The 16164-nt window shown below is 34.6% G+C and overlaps 1 pseudogene; it reads right to left on the bottom strand.

The window, feature by feature from the left end:
• LOC150040549 (PCNA-associated factor pseudogene) overlaps positions 1-13180 on the bottom strand; it is a 128158-nt pseudogene extending 114978 nt beyond the window's left edge.
• Positions 13181-16164: the final 2984 nt, after the last annotated feature.

The raw sequence follows: 16164 nt of genomic DNA, 5'->3' as shown, positions 1-16164 counted from the left end.
ATCACACACCGCGGGAAATTACCAGACTCCAGGAGGGGCTGTTCTGGTATTATAGATGTTGGCATCTTAGTCGCCATCTGTGGTTCCTGGAGTTGATTCGCACTAGGAATTTCCTGGTATTAGGGCAGAAAGTGGGTGAAGGGTCACAGCACAACATAGGGTCTAATCAATAAGGCAGTGAAGCAGGTTACAGAAGCAGAATTAGCAGTTAGTGACTACAAAATTGTGGTTACAATTTTTAGCCTCTCAAGTTAATCTCGTATTGTTACTGTATCTGATTTTGTTTCCAGGTATATTGTATGTACGTTTATTTGTTTATTTGAAATAGGAAAATGATGGGGGAAAACAAGATGATTGGAATGGGTGGGGGAGGGAAATGGAGACAAAACATAAGAAGGTGTATCAATGTGTGAGATGTAATGCACCTACTACCTGGATAATGTAACTGTAACCCCTCTATACATTACCTTGACAATAAAAAAGAAAGAAAGAAAGAAAGAGAGAGAGAGAGAGAGAAAGAGAGAGAGAAAGAGAGAAAGACAAAGGAAAAGGATTTCAAAGAGGAATAAGTAAACTTATTCAAAGCTTTACAAAAAAGAAAGTACTACATATAGATAGAGTGAAATTGTCTCAAGGTATATGAAAATCAAAAGATGGAGAATGTTGAACAGAAGGGAAATATACATTGGGAAATAGCATAGAAATGGTTAGATTCCATGAAATCAGAAGCCCTAGTTGTGACAGAAAAGTGGTTATCTTCCTCAGGGATGAGAGGTAGGGATGAAAGTTATTACAGAGGAGTGCAAAGGCAGTTAGTTGGTAAGAGGTTCAGAAAGTGAATTTTCTGCTTATATGTACTCTTTGAACTGTTCTATGCACACATTCTTTTGTTAACCTTAATATAAATTTAATCCATTAGTTACTTGAAGAATGTCTGCAGTTTGAAATAGCATCCAAAGTCCTTAAAATGAAAATTCAACAATAAATACATTTTTATTATTGAGGAAAGATTAAAAAGGTCTTTGGGATAGAAAAAGTTAATTTGCAGTGAATTTTCAAAGCCAACCATCAACTGTGTTCACAGTGAAAGCTTGTGAATTGACATGGCAGGCCCAGTCTTTCAGAACATGGAAATGTCAAGAGGAAAAAGAAAATACGAGTCCTAAGAATTGACAGTTGGTAGTTGGTTTTGTTGTTACCAAACTATAGTAGATTCTCGGTGATTGCAATTTCACAGAGCATCAACACTGGAAAAGGATTTTCTGTGACTGTAATAAAACAAGACAAAGATAAGATCCTACAATGATTCTGAAAACAGAAATTTAAGGAGCAGCAACCCAAAAAGGTCCCTTTGCAAATATAAAGGTGACAAAATATTCCCTCTCTCTGTTATGGTGAGTCACTGCACTTCTTCCCCATTGACAGTTCTATTCTCAATTCCTTCAGCCAGAAAGAAAAATAGAATCCTGCTTTGTATACCACATATTTTATAATAGACTTTTATGTATTTGGAATCTCTTTAAAATAAGGAAATTAAGTCCTTCAGATTCTTGTTACTATAGTATACCATTATTCCTAGTGATGTAGTGTTTCATCTTCCATAACTGTTGATCATGAAAAATCTTGGTAGTTTCTGGTTGTAGGGCATCAACATAGAGCACAAATGTTGCCACTTTCATCACTAACACAACTATTCATAGGTTCAAGCTAGAAAAGCAGAAGGGAAATATAGCAGTAGCCGATGGACTGATTGATGGAAGATCCAGAGATAGCACTTAACAGCAATGATGGGGAGCTAGTTTAGAAAAAGAACTATAGGCAGAAACCACAAAAGGACAAACTTCAAAATAATGATGACAAATGGTACTGAGCACTTACTCTTTAATGCTCAAAGCACAGCTTCTTGAACTTTGTAGACTCTATAACTTTAAGGACTAAATTTGATTTCACAGATGGAGCTTAGAGAAAGATTTTATTCCCTTCAACATGAATAGGCATTTGCACATCAATTCATTCACACAGTATGTTAAAAGTACAAGGGTGCTCTAATGTTCACTTCTACTAACATGGAATGAAAAGAAAGAGGCATCTCAGGTCAAAGAGGGAATCTAAGAGAATGTCTTTTCTCTCATCTCTTTCAAGATAAAATAACTCAAAATTAATTATTTTTTCCTATTCTGAGACCACAGTCAACAAACAACTTGTTAATAGAGAATAATCAGCACTAAGATTTGGATTGAATATAGTTCAATAATACTGAGGGAAATCTTTCAAAAGAAAGAAAAATGATCAGATTTTATTTGTTGACTGTTCTCTTTCTGCTTCTCTTGATAAACTACTGTCATATGGCAAGGGGAGAAAGTTGTGAGGTCCTTTCAAATACACAAACAGCCAAATTCTGAGATGCTCAATATTCTTCAAGTCTCTATCCCATCTTCCTACAGATGGTTAATCTTGCTATAGTCACAGCAAAATTCAGGGATTAGTAGATTTACTCCTTTCTGACTTGTTCACTATAACTAGACTTCAACTAGTTTAAATTCCACTGGTATAAATTATTGGTTGTAATTGAGCCCCCATCATATTTTCTGGCTCAACATCTACCATAAGCCTTTTGGCTTATGTCTCTGCCATGTAGAAATTGGGGTTGGCTCAGTTAATAAAAAATCCAAAGGTTCTCTTGATCAGATCTCATCCTAGATTTAGGATTCCAGAGTATTAATGTTGGAAAGAAAGCATATTTAAGGTTTGTCATTAAAGAACTTAACCTTTCTGGTATTCTTAAGAATTCTCTTTCTAGTAGGGCACTGGTGGCTCACACACAATCATAGCTACTCAGGAGGCTGAGATCTGAGGATCAATGTTCAAAGCCAGCCCAGGCACTAAATAAAGTCCATGAGACTCTTATCTCCAGTGAACCACCAGAAAACCTGAACTGGTACTATGACTCAAGTGGTAGAGCACTTATCAAAAGTACTACTTTTCTCTGTGCTCAGCTATTTTATGTGGGGTGTTACTTCTCTGCTAAATTCTTTCCCTCGTTCCCTACCCCCCCCCGCTATTTCTCTTCCTGCCATTTATATACTAACCAGAAATTGGAAGCATTTCTTTATGTATATTTTACCTTCCTTGCACCATTGGGAAATTAACTTTAGAGTATACAGTCCTATGTGAACTTCATGAAACTACCACCTCATAGTCTAAGGTTTGCAAACTACCTGTTCAAAACAATACTGGAAGGCTGCCACCTTGTGGCATAATCCTGTTTAGAAGATTATCTCCTAGGTTTTCTAAGAAGTAATCAATACAATTACTCTTCAAGCAAATCAGAAAACTTCCTTCATTAAAATGTACAATTTAATAAGATGTTTGAAAGTAGAATGATGGTACCAATTTGTGACAGAAAACACCATCTAAAAAGACCAATCTGGTTTGTGACATTGTACATTGTGTCATATTACATGGATCTTGGAGGTTGAAGTGGGATTTATGTCCTCTGAATTTTTCTTTTGCTGGAGAGATACTTGATTGATGACATTAACAGAGATCATTCCATTTAAGTTACTTTGTCAATGAACTCAAGATCAATGAACACAAACAAATATATACCATATATGCGTATATGATTTTTTAAAAAATCTGTAGCCTACTGTCACCTCAACAAATAATTCCAGTTTTTCCAGGCTTCAATCTAATTTACTTGATCTATATGTCTCTGATTTTATTCTTCTAAAATTATGAAGAAAATACAAAAGTATAAAAATCAGTTATTACTGTTGGTGGGAGTGTAAACTCATTTAACCACTGTGTAAAGCATTATGGTGGTTCCTCAAAAGACTAAACATACAGATCCCCTATGACCCAGCAATTCTACTCTTTTACATTTACCCAAATGTCCAGAAACAAGGACATATTAAATCCACTAGGACAACGATGTCCATTGCAGCACTAATTACCATAGAAAAGATCTGGAACCAACCCAGATGCCCCTCAGTAGATGAATGGATTAAGAAGTGGTACTTATACACAATGGAATTCTATGCTGCGGACAGAAAGAACAACATTGCCCCATTTGTAGGGAAATGGAAAGTCTTGGAAAAAAATCATATTAAGTGAAGTAAGCCAGTCCCAAAGGAACATAGACTTAATGGTTTCTCTCATTTGTAATAATTAGTACACATCTAGAACTTTCCTAGAAGAGGATCACAATAACTCAAGAGTTGTATACAGACGGTCATATAAGATAAGACTAAACAAAATGAACTCTAGATTAATGAAAAAAGGAGGTTTATCTTTGTGATTGCTGCTCTTAATGTACTATGTGAAGTTATTTCTTTTTTCTTTTTCTTTTTCTTTTTGTGGGCCATGGGGCTTGAACTCTGGGCTTGGGCACTGTCCCTGAATTCTTCAGCTCAAGGATACTGTCCTACCCCTTGAGCCACAGCCACATTTCCCTTTTCTTTCTAGTGATTAATTGGAGATAAGAGTCTCTTGTTCTTTAGTGCCCAGGCTGGCTTTGAACCTCGATCCTCAGATCTTATCCTCCCAAGTAGCTAGGTTTACAAGCATAAGCCACTGAGACTGGCTATGTGAAGTTATTTTTCTCTTTTTTTCCACTATGGTTAATCTCATGTGGTTACTGTACGTGAATTTGTATACAGGTATTCTGTATACACAGTTCTTGGTTTATTTGAAATAGGGAAGGGAAGGGGAAAACAAGATGATTGGGAGGGTGAAAGGGGGACAAAAACATGAGAATGGGTATCAAGGTTTGAGAAATAATTTACCCACTACCATAACCCCTCTATATATTATCCCGATGATAAAATACAATAAAAATAAATAAAATTTAAAAGAAGCTAGTATTTTCTTATTCAGAAAAACAAATATTTTAATAGGTCTATTTAAATTTTCTAGAGTCTATAACAAAAATACTAAACAATGAAATATATTATTAAACAAGTTTTTCAGTATTAAACAATTTTTAATATTATGTAGATACTAAATCTTAACAAAACATTGTATCATTATTAAAATTTGCTTTTCCTAATTCATGGATTACTTCAAAAGTAGTTTTTGCCAAGCTGTGACTGTAAAGTGCTGGGATTTTTAATGCTCTGTAAATACATTCTATGTTTAGGTACAGTGGGAAATTTGTCTTCTCTTTGAAATTTTATTCCATTGTACTGAGTAAAATAATTTGAGTTATTTTTGAAACTGTACATATTAAAGTAAATTAGATTCTATAATGTAGAATGCCAAACTGGTCATAAAATTTGTAGTTCAAAATTTAATAATCACTATTTCAAAAGATATTAGATTGCAGGCAACAAATAAGAAAATTATTCAGTATCAATAAAAATCGGGTTCTATTCATTTGGAAATGACTGTTTATGTTTGTTCACACACATATATCTTTCTGTTTGTATATACACATATATGTGCATATATATACATAGGTACATACATAAAGTGAATCTGGAAATTCACTTTAAAATGCCTGGAAAAGTACATACACTAGAGATCATTCAAATAACACTCATGAAACAATATTTTTATCAATTGCCCTAGTAAGAAATTATTGAGTGAAGAGAAATTAGATTGTTTTAAATGATTGTCTGGTATTCAGCTATTAAGCATTGATTGATATTACTTTAAGATAATAGGTTATTAGTAGAAATTTATGGTTACAGATTTAACACCTTTTATGACACAGTAATATGGAACTACCCAGAATATGGAACCATAACAATTTGAAAGATATGGCTTCCTTCATTAATGTATTTAAATAGATTTCAACTCATAGAGGATTGTGTTGCCACTGATCCAGATCTTGGCCTCACGATTCCAGTTACTGATTAGCATTACCTTAATATGATTTTCCCAGTAAATAAGGCTCAACTGTTATTTTCCTACAGAGAGACAAGAAACAGATCATTTTGATTCAGTATCAGGGTCTCTTGTCAGTCTCATTTCATATTTTATGAATCAATTTTGTTCTTATGTGCTTAGAAATAATGTTTTGAAACCTAGCATGTGGGTAGAATTAAATGAAATATATATACATATATATAATTTATTTTGAGCGATTTCATCAATAGAAATAATGAACGTTAATTATGTTTCACATGTTTCTGGTGCTGACATTTCCTTTAATCTTGGAGTTAGAATGGATCTTCTGGAGTTTATATTCTATTTGGCAAAACAAAAAAATGTATAAAAATACAAAAATTCCAGATTCTTATAGGTATTGTGATATTATGAAAGAGTTGAGTCTTTGGAATAAAAGGACTTCCGACCACAGAATCTAAGACTAAAGACCAGGAGGAAATGAATGTAATATAGTTTTAATAAAGAGTATTTTTCATGGGAATACAAAGTAAATATACTATAGTAACACTGTAACACAAATATAAATGAATTGAACAATGGATAACAATTGGCAAAATTCAGGTTTCTTACTTCAGGTTAAAATTGCAAGCAAGAGGGTTGTAAAAAACATTTCATAATGAATTAGAATTAAAGAATTACTATAAACTATAATATAATGCAACAATATAATACAGATGGGAAGTACAGAAGTAATTTTGCATAGATTTATATGCATGGTTTAAAATATATACATATATTTCTTAACTCTCTTCACGGAGAAAAGATTATGAATGATCTTTCTGTAGGGGAAAGTACACTCATTAATAAGATCCTAAGCTTAAATACTATTTTTTAAAATTAATGACATCAGTGTTTTGGGGGAAATGACTGGGCATGAGAATATAACATATGAAATTGAAGAACTTTTCAATATAAGAATGTACAGAAATGTTTAAATAGAAGCTGACCAGTAGTAGTGTTTCAGAAGGACACAGGTATAAACCTAAAAAAATTACAATGAAAAAGACAGAATAACTTGAGCAAGCAATAAAAACAATAAGTGCATATATGTACAGATTGGATTAAATTGATAGTCATATATATATATGTGCTCAGATGGCATAAATACAGAGAAGCAGAAAATTGGTAGTAGAGATATGCAAGTAAGTCTAGAATTGGAGCTTAATACACCGTTATTTTGGTGTAGAGTACATTTAATGATTTTCTTTCCAAAGAACTGTGATGGAAATCAGGAGAATGGCTTATCTTTACAGGAAAAAATAAGCAACAAACATGGATTTATTCCAGTGATGAAGATTAATATCATCAATGAAGTTGTCATCTTGACAGCAGGTACCCTGTGCTTGATGTGAGTAGAATGGCACAATAATTTTGGCACCATACGAACAATAAGAAAAACTTCACACAAGCCTAAACTAATAAACATTCTATGAAATAGTTTACCACTGATGTCAAGGTTATCAAAATAATGAAAATATGAGAAACTCTCATCGATCAGAACCAAGAAACATAATGACAACATTTAATTTGGTATACTGGTAGTGACCTTGAAACAGAAAAAGACATTTGATAAACACTAGTAAAATCCTAATACAATGTGGATTTCAGTTACATATAATTTAATAATGTCAATGTTGCAATACATATTGTAGTAATATAAGTTGTTAACTATATTGAAAATAATGTGAAGTACATACAAACTCTTTAAGCTATCCTTCTTCAAACTACTCTATACTTTAAAGTTTATTTACATTTATTAAGTGACTTTGTGATAAGAGATAACTGAAAGGCAAGTAAATTGGTTACTTTACACTAGAGTTAGTCAAAGAAGGTTTTATTGAACAAATGATATATAAATTGATGCAGAGCCAAAAATGGAAAGACCCAGGGTCGAGCATTTCTGGCAGAGAGTATAACAGGTGCAAAACCTGGAAGCAGGAATAATCTAAGGACATTTAAGGGACAGCAGAAAAGCCAGTGCAACTAATGAATTGGGACACTGGTACAAAATGGAACAAAACCAGGAATGGTGGTACACATCTGTAATCCAAGTACTAAAGAGGCTGAGATAGAAGGAGCATGAATTCCAGCTGAGTTATGCCTACAGAATGAAACTTGTCTCAATAAAATGAACAAAGAGAAAAATAAAGGAGAAATATATACAGAGATTTGTAGGCCATATGCCTATTTCTCATAGCAGACAAGATAGTATAGTACAAAAGATATTCCTTTATCCCCAAACTCTAGAATGTTGCCTAATATATATTGCCTAATGCAGTATACCAATTAGGATTTCTCTGAACAACATTCTGTGACGTTTTCCAGTGGCTTTGATTCCACCAAATTGTTCAGTTACCAACACATTTTCTGCAAGTTGTCTTCAGAAGAATTTACAAAAGACATTATATTTTATGGTTTTTAAAATTAACCAGAAAAGGCAAGTTTCATTTAAAAATACTTGAGCTTGTTCTGAATAAACTAATTTTATGGTCTCCAAGTCACCATTTTATGCTCACAGAACTAACAAATCATATCACCTGATTCATTTACCAAGGTTTTCTAGGTATTGAGAGATTGTCTACAAACCTTTACTTGGTCATATTAAAAATCTTCACATTTGTGAAAATCAGAAAACATCTTCCATTTCTTTTACACAATATCACTTTAGTATCAATAGGTCTTCAATGATTACCAGTCATAATTTGGTAATGTATAGCAATGAACTCTCTACTCAGAAGGCTGAAATATGAGGATCATGGTTTGATGGTTTGAAAGAGAGCGGGAGGAGGAGGAGGAGGAGGAGGAGGAATAGAGGGGAGGAGGAGAAAGAGGAGGAGAAGATAGCAGCATCAGCAGTAGAGGCAGCTGAAATGAAGGTGTGGCTAAATTGGTAGAGCTCTAGCCTTGAGTGAAAAAGCTATGGTATAGTGCCCAGGCCTTGAGTTCAAGACTTACTACCAGTAAAAGAAAATCTGAACTATTTGGGGGGAAATGAGGAGGTACAATTATGCATAGGTTTCACTAAGCATAGCTGTGAAAACACATTTCTGGTATCTTCTACAACTGCAAGTACTTTCAGGCTAATTACCTTTAAGAGAAAAAAAACCCAGAATTTAAATGATTTATTTTAAATACATGTATGAATACTGTCAAATTTTATTAGGAGCAATGTTTGAATTTTAGCCTAATATTTGGAAGCCCAGACATGGTTTTAAATGTTCTGTTTTTGTCATTTGATAGAGAAAATACTTATTCACAACCCTGTAACAACAGGATGAGAAAATAATAGTTTCATTGAATAAACATCCATCTTCTCCACAAAAAAAAAATGAGCTCTCCTCTTTAACTTAAATAGCTGAAGTCCATATCCCAATGTCCTGAAGAGTGGTCAGTCAGTAATATTGAAGAAGCCTTCCTTAAAAATTGATCATTCCTTCCTTGGAGATGCAGCAAAGAACAATAACACATTAAAAAACTGTTATGTGGCTGCTAAGTCAAGAAATCAGAATAATTCATGGATGAAAAATGGTAGGGTGATATATGAATGGACAATATTTCCACTTGGAGTTGAAAAACTGACTGTTTTGGTCAGATAATTACAAGAAGTTATCATTTTTGTGGGTTTTTTTGGAAAGATCATAGACATGATTATCATTCCTCATTCTAAAATGTGAAGTATGTTTTATGAGTACATACAATGAAAATTACATCAGGCCCTATTTCTTCTGTGTATAACTCCCCAAAACAAAAATGTCCATTTACTAACTGTGTGGTTTCCAAATTAGATGGAAAAAATCAGCTCACAGTGTTCCTTAGAGTAAAATATCCAGTACATCCAGTACAAGCTCATTTAACCTTAAAAAAGCTTCCTGATAATATTATGAACCTACATAAAATACTGGTGCACAAAGAGTTAAATCACTAGGCAAAACCTACAAAATTGTCATTTTTATGGATAAAACATAGAAAGGCCAACTACTTAACCTATTTTGACCCAAGTCATTTTTGGCAACAAGAAATCGCTCCCCCCCCTTCATTTTTTTAGTGCTGGGGCTTGCACTCTAGGCCTAGAAGCTATCCCTAAGATGTTTTTGCTCAAGGCTAGTGTGCTCCCATTTCAGCTGTAGATTCACTTCCGGCTTTTTGCTAGACAGTTGAAGTGTCTCATGGACTTCTCAGACATACAGAGATTCTGAGATCTCAGTCTTCTGAGTAACTAGTATTAAAGCCGTAAGTCGTTGGTGCCCAATTGAAGAACCACTTTTAAAAATAAGATCAGATTGTTTGTCTATTTCACTGCATTGAATTTTTAATGTCAATTTCTCAGCTCATAGAAGTGACACAAGCTTCTAGAAAATGGAGCTTCTAGCTTTCCACATATGGCTTGAAAATCATTAAAGTGGACCTAAAATTATTGCAAAATCAATCATATTGCCTAATTCAGAGTCCTCTGTTCTTCAGTATTTTCTAGGGAAAATAAATTGTATATTGCTAGGCTATCACATGAAGGATTTCTTCCTTCCTCCTTTTCATGCTTTCCTACTTTCTCCTCTTCAAAATCCATTGTCCATTTTATAGTTTCCTAGAAAGTCTCTGCAGCCAGCAACTACCCATAAGTAAATGCGAGTAATCAAAATACAGTAAAAGAAACATCCCACCAATAAAAGCATTTTTCCAAAGTTAAAAGAAACATTTTTCAACATATATCATATTGGAAGACTGTTAATTAAACAGATTAATATTCCAAGAAAGAGCATATATAAGGTAAACAAAATAAAGCATAATCAAATAATTGCCGTTTCTTTAAATTTGTATTCTATTCTCTTTTGCTATTAGTAAATTGGGGTTTTGCTTAGTTGTTTATATAATTTAGCAATTTAGGCTTATTTTCTTTCAAATCTAATGTGTGATTGTATTTTCTGTTTGTTAATTTGTCATTGTCACAGGAATCTTCAAGCTCTGTTAATTTCTGCTCCTTTCACACACACACACACATACACACACACACATACACACACACAAACACACACACACACACACACTCATATTTATCCTGTTCTATTCTATGTTTATCTTCTCACCTAAGGGAAATAAAATGTAGAGATGAGGGTTTTTTTTATTTCCCTCTTTAAGCCATATATCATCAGGCACTATTTGCATACCCTACTTTCAAGATGAGATTAAAAAATAATCACAAACATATTTATTTCAGCACATTGCCTGAGGAATCACACAGAAGTTTTTGTGCTAAGGTAAGGTAAGGAGTCATATTCCATTAAAAAGACAAGTTTCATTTGAGATGTTCTGTGTTTATATTCTAGTAGAGAAAATAGATATTGAACATTTCATTGAAACCAAACTCAGTGTTATGAAATGGAAAATACTATTTTAAAGGAGTAAAGAAAGAAACAGCTTAATCTTGCAATCAGAGAATATTCTTAAAGGGAAAGGCTGTCAAGAAATTAGTAGTAGGGCCCACAGAATTGGAAAGTTAAAAAGCATCCAAAGCTCTTGATAAACCATTGAAAAGTTTAATATAGAATAGAAACATTAACTGCTTTTATTCTATGTTTAATTCATTATCTTTGCAATACATTACCATGTACTAATGGTTTAATTCTCAAGTCAGTTTTGAACTCTGGGTCTGGTTGCTGACCCTGGGCTCTTCAGCTCATGGCTACAGCCCTAACCCCTGAGCCTCAGTCCCACTTCTCATTTTCTACAGGGTAAATGAAGATAAGAGTCTCACATTCTTTAGTGCCCCGGTTTGCTTGGAACAGTGATCCTCAGATCTCAGCCTCCTGAGTAGTAAGGATTACAGGCGTGAGCCACCTCCACTGGCTCAAATCAGTTTTACAATGCCCAAAGTTGCTTAGTTGTTTAAATACATTGTTCATGGTAATAACTTCAACCTATATAGCAACTATGTTTCTTGGGTGCTTTTTTAGCAATAAGCAATGCAGTGGGATACAGAAACATTGAATATTTCACTGTACACACAGCTGATATTTACTCATGAATGAGAATTCATAGAATACATCGATTTCAAGAGAACATTATATTACATGTGAGCAGCATTGTTTTGCAGCTTATTGATGATTTAATACTTGGAATCCAAGGTCTTCTATTTTCCTATTTTAAAATTGTCATTGTAAAGGGGATGTACAGAGGAGTTCCAATTACCTAACTCATAATGAATACAGTTCTTTTTGAACTGTCACTCCTTCCTTTGCTTTCTCCAAGGTTTTCTGTCCCATCCCCATCCTACAAGTTCAGTGTTAAAACGGTGTCTAGTGTGACTGCTACATTTGCTCATCCTTTGTCCTACCATTTCTGTGCTCTCCCTTTACTCTCTGAAACAGATAAACTCACAAGAAAGACAAAAGATACAGAAGACCAAAACAGTAATAAATGAGAAAAAGAAATAAGTACCTCTTATTTCCACTTCTTTGAGTTCATTTCAATAGATATCATTTTATATGATCAAGTACATATAGCCAAATTGTTATAATATTAAATATGATATATTTAATCTTAGTTGGTATAAATCCATGCTTGCAAACCATTTAGGTCATCGCCATCTCATTTTTATGCCTAGTTTACTGCTCTTACTTATTTCCACCACTTGAAACATAAAAAGGGGACTGAAAAATAATTAAATCCAGCCTTCTTCCATTTAGAGATTCAGTGACCAGCTCTGGCCACACAGTAGGTTAATTTGTCTGATTTTGTTTTAAGGCTTTTGGACAAGCCATATAGACTTTTCTAGTCATGAGGTGCAATCTCATAAGTTTTGAAGGTTAATCTTAATTGTGAATTTTAATTGGCATATGGCCAAATGATTAATAAGGCATATTTCTAGATGTGTTACATGTTTGCTGAGGAACTTGACCAAATCTATGAGTTAATCAATTGAAGAATACAAAATTTGAGTAGATTTTGGGGGGTGGGGTTATTCTAGTCCTGGAGTTTTAACTCAGGGCCTAAGCACTGTACCTGAACTTTTGTAATCAAGCTTAGAAATCTGCTACTTGAGCTTCAGCTACATTTCCAATTTTTCTTAGTGAATAGTGTCTCATGAACTTTTCCTGCCCAGGTTGAATTTGAAAGGTGATCCTCAGATCTTAGCCTCCTGAGTGACTAGGATTTAAAGCAGGAGTTACTGGAACCCTTCTGAGTAACTAGAATATAAGCTTGAGCTATTGGCAAGTAGCTGAGTAGATTTCTGAGAGATGATGAGCTGATGAAGGTAGGGGTTAGTTGCAGCAATTGGGTTACCTGGATCCATGTTGCTGTGTCTTGGCCACCATGAGCTGAAGTAGTACCACCAGCTGTTTATGGGCGAACACTTCTAAAATTGTGAGAAAACTTAAATCTTACCACCTTTGAAATATTTCTCTTAGACATCGATGCAAAACTTCTCAACAAAATACTGGCCAACCGTCTACAACAACTCATCAAAAAATTATACATTATGATCAAACAGGTTTCATCACAGGGAGGCAAAGCTGGTTCAACATACGCAAATCAATTAATATAACTCAACACATCAACAGGAGCAGGGACAAAAATCACATGATTGTCTCAATAGAGGCAGAAAAGGCATTTGGCAAGATCCAACACCCCTTTATGTTAAAAGCGCTGGAGAAACAATGAATCCATGAAACATTCCTCAATATAATAAAGGCTGTGTATGACAAACCCACAGCTAGTATTATATTTAACGGTGAAAAGCTAAAGCCATTCCCTCTAAAATCAGGAACGAGACAAGGATGCCCACTCTCTCCACTCCTCTTTAACATCGTTTTAGAATTCCTAGCCAGTGCATTAAGGCAAGAAGCAAGCATAAATGTGATCCAAATAGGGAAAGAGGAAGTAAAAATTTCCCTCTTTGCAGATGACGTGATCCTGCATTTAAAGAATCCTATAGACTCTACTCCCAAGCTCCTTGAGCTGATTCAAAACTTTGGAAGGGTAGCAGGGTATAAAATTAACCCTCAAAAATCAACTGCCTTCCTTTATGCCAACAGTGAGAGGAATGAGGCAACAATCAGGAAAGCAACTCCTTTTGCAATAGCCTCAAAGAAAATAAAGTACCTAGGAATTATCTTAACTAAGAATGTAAAGGACCTTTTTGATGAAAACTTTAAAACCCTGAAAAAGGAAATTAAAGCAGAACTGAGGAAATGGAAAAACCTCCCATGCTCCTGGATTGGAAGAATCAAAATCGTGAAAATGACAATCTTGCCAAGGGCTATCTACAAATTCAACGCAATACCCATCAATATCCCAACAGCATTCTTGAAAGAAATAGAAGAGGCAATCCAAAATTTCATATGGAACAATAAAAGACCCCATATAGCAAAAACACTTCTTAGCAGAAAGAACCGCGCAGGAGGAATTTCAATACCAAACTTTAGACTCTATTACAGAGTTATAATTATCAAAACAGCTTGGTACTGACACAAGAACAGGCCTGAAGACCAATGGAACATAACTGAAGACCCAGATATTAAACCACAGACCTATGGCCACCTAATCTTTGACAAGGGAGCCAAAAAAATAGAATGGAAGAAAGATAGCCTCTTCAACAAGTGATGCTGGCAGAACTGGTTAAGCACCTGCAGAAAACTAAAGTTGGATCCTTCTTTGTCACCCTGTACTAGAATTAACTCCAAATGGATCAAAGACCTGGATGTAAAAGCTGACAGTCTGTAAACTTTACAAGAAGGAATAGGAGATACACTAGACCTCCTTCGCACAGGTGTAAACTTTCTTAATAAGGACCAAGAATCACAACAAATCAGAGGAAGGCTGGATAAGTGGGACTGCATTAAACTGCAGAGCTTTTGTATGGCAAAGGACATAGCTAGTAAAATTATTAGGAAACCTACAGAGTGGGAGAAGATCTTCACCAACTATACAACAGACAAAGGCCTCATATCTAAAATATATCAACAGCTCAAAAAATTGAATCAATCCAAAACTAATCTCCAAAGTAACAACCATCCCATTAAAAGATGGGCCAAAGACTTAAAGAGAGTCTTCTCTGAAGAAGAAACAAAAATGACCTATAGATACATGAAGAAATGCTCAACATCTCTGGCCATAAAAGAAATGCAAATCAAAACAACTCTCAGGTTCCACCTCACTCCAGTTAGAATGGCCAGGATCAAGAAAACTAATAACAACAGATGCTGGAGGGGATGTGGCCAGGAGGGATCACTACTACACTGTTGGTGGGAGTGCAAACTCTTTCAACCACTATGGAAAGCAGTATGGCAGTTCCTCAAAAGGCTAAACATAGAGCTCCCCTATGACCCAGCAATTCCACTACTTGGCATTTACCCAATAATCCAGAAACAAAGACATACTAAATGCACCAGCACAACAATGTTCATTGCAGCACTATTTACCATAGCAAAGATATGGAACCAACCTAGATGTCCTCAGTTGATGAGTGGATCAACAAGATGTGGTATTTGTACAGAATGGAATTCTATGCTGCTGTCAGAAAGAATGACATCGCCCCATTTGTAAAGAAATGGAAAGGCTTAGAAAAAATCATATTAAGTGAAGTAAGCCATACTCAAAGGAACATAGGATCAATGGTTTTCCTCATTTGTCATAATCAGTAGAAACCTTGGGCTCTCCTAGCAGAGATTTGCAATAGAGCAAAACCTCGATACAAAGGGCCATATAGTAGGACGATGAATGAAAGGATCTCTAGGATATAGAAACATAAGCCATATAGTGAATGATTGTTCTTCTTAAGGTACTATGTTATCTCTCATCTCTTTTGCTGTCCCTTGGTTATCTCATATTGTTACAGTATATCACTTTGTGACCTGATATATCGTATATATTTGTATTTGGTTATTTGAAATTGGATAGGGAAGGGGGAAAACAAGATGAGGAGTGGGGGTGGAGGGAAGGAAATGGGGATCAAGACATGTGAAAGGGTATCAATATATGGGAATTAATGCACCATCTATCTGGCAAATATCATGTAACCCTTTTATTAATTACAATAAAAAATATATGAAAAAAATTTAAAAAAATTCTCTTAGGTATTGTCACAGAAATAAATTCTAATAGACTATAATTCTTAAACAATGAAGATTAAAATGTTTGACCTAGTTCAATAGTATGCTAGTAAATATGCTGTACACCATATACCTTGATACAAACTCGCTGAGTTTTACAGTTCTAATCAGATAACCTATCTATGACCAATCCCTCCAAAGCCACCACAAACATTTTTATCCAAGA

Source organism: Megascapheus bottae, chromosome X, assembly GCF_031878675.1.
Source record: "Megascapheus bottae isolate mThoBot1 chromosome X, mThoBot2.hap1, whole genome shotgun sequence".
Lineage (NCBI taxonomy): Eukaryota > Metazoa > Chordata > Mammalia > Rodentia > Geomyidae > Megascapheus > Megascapheus bottae.
Note: the sequence above shows the minus strand (reverse complement) of the source record. Positions and strands in the feature narration are given on the sequence as shown.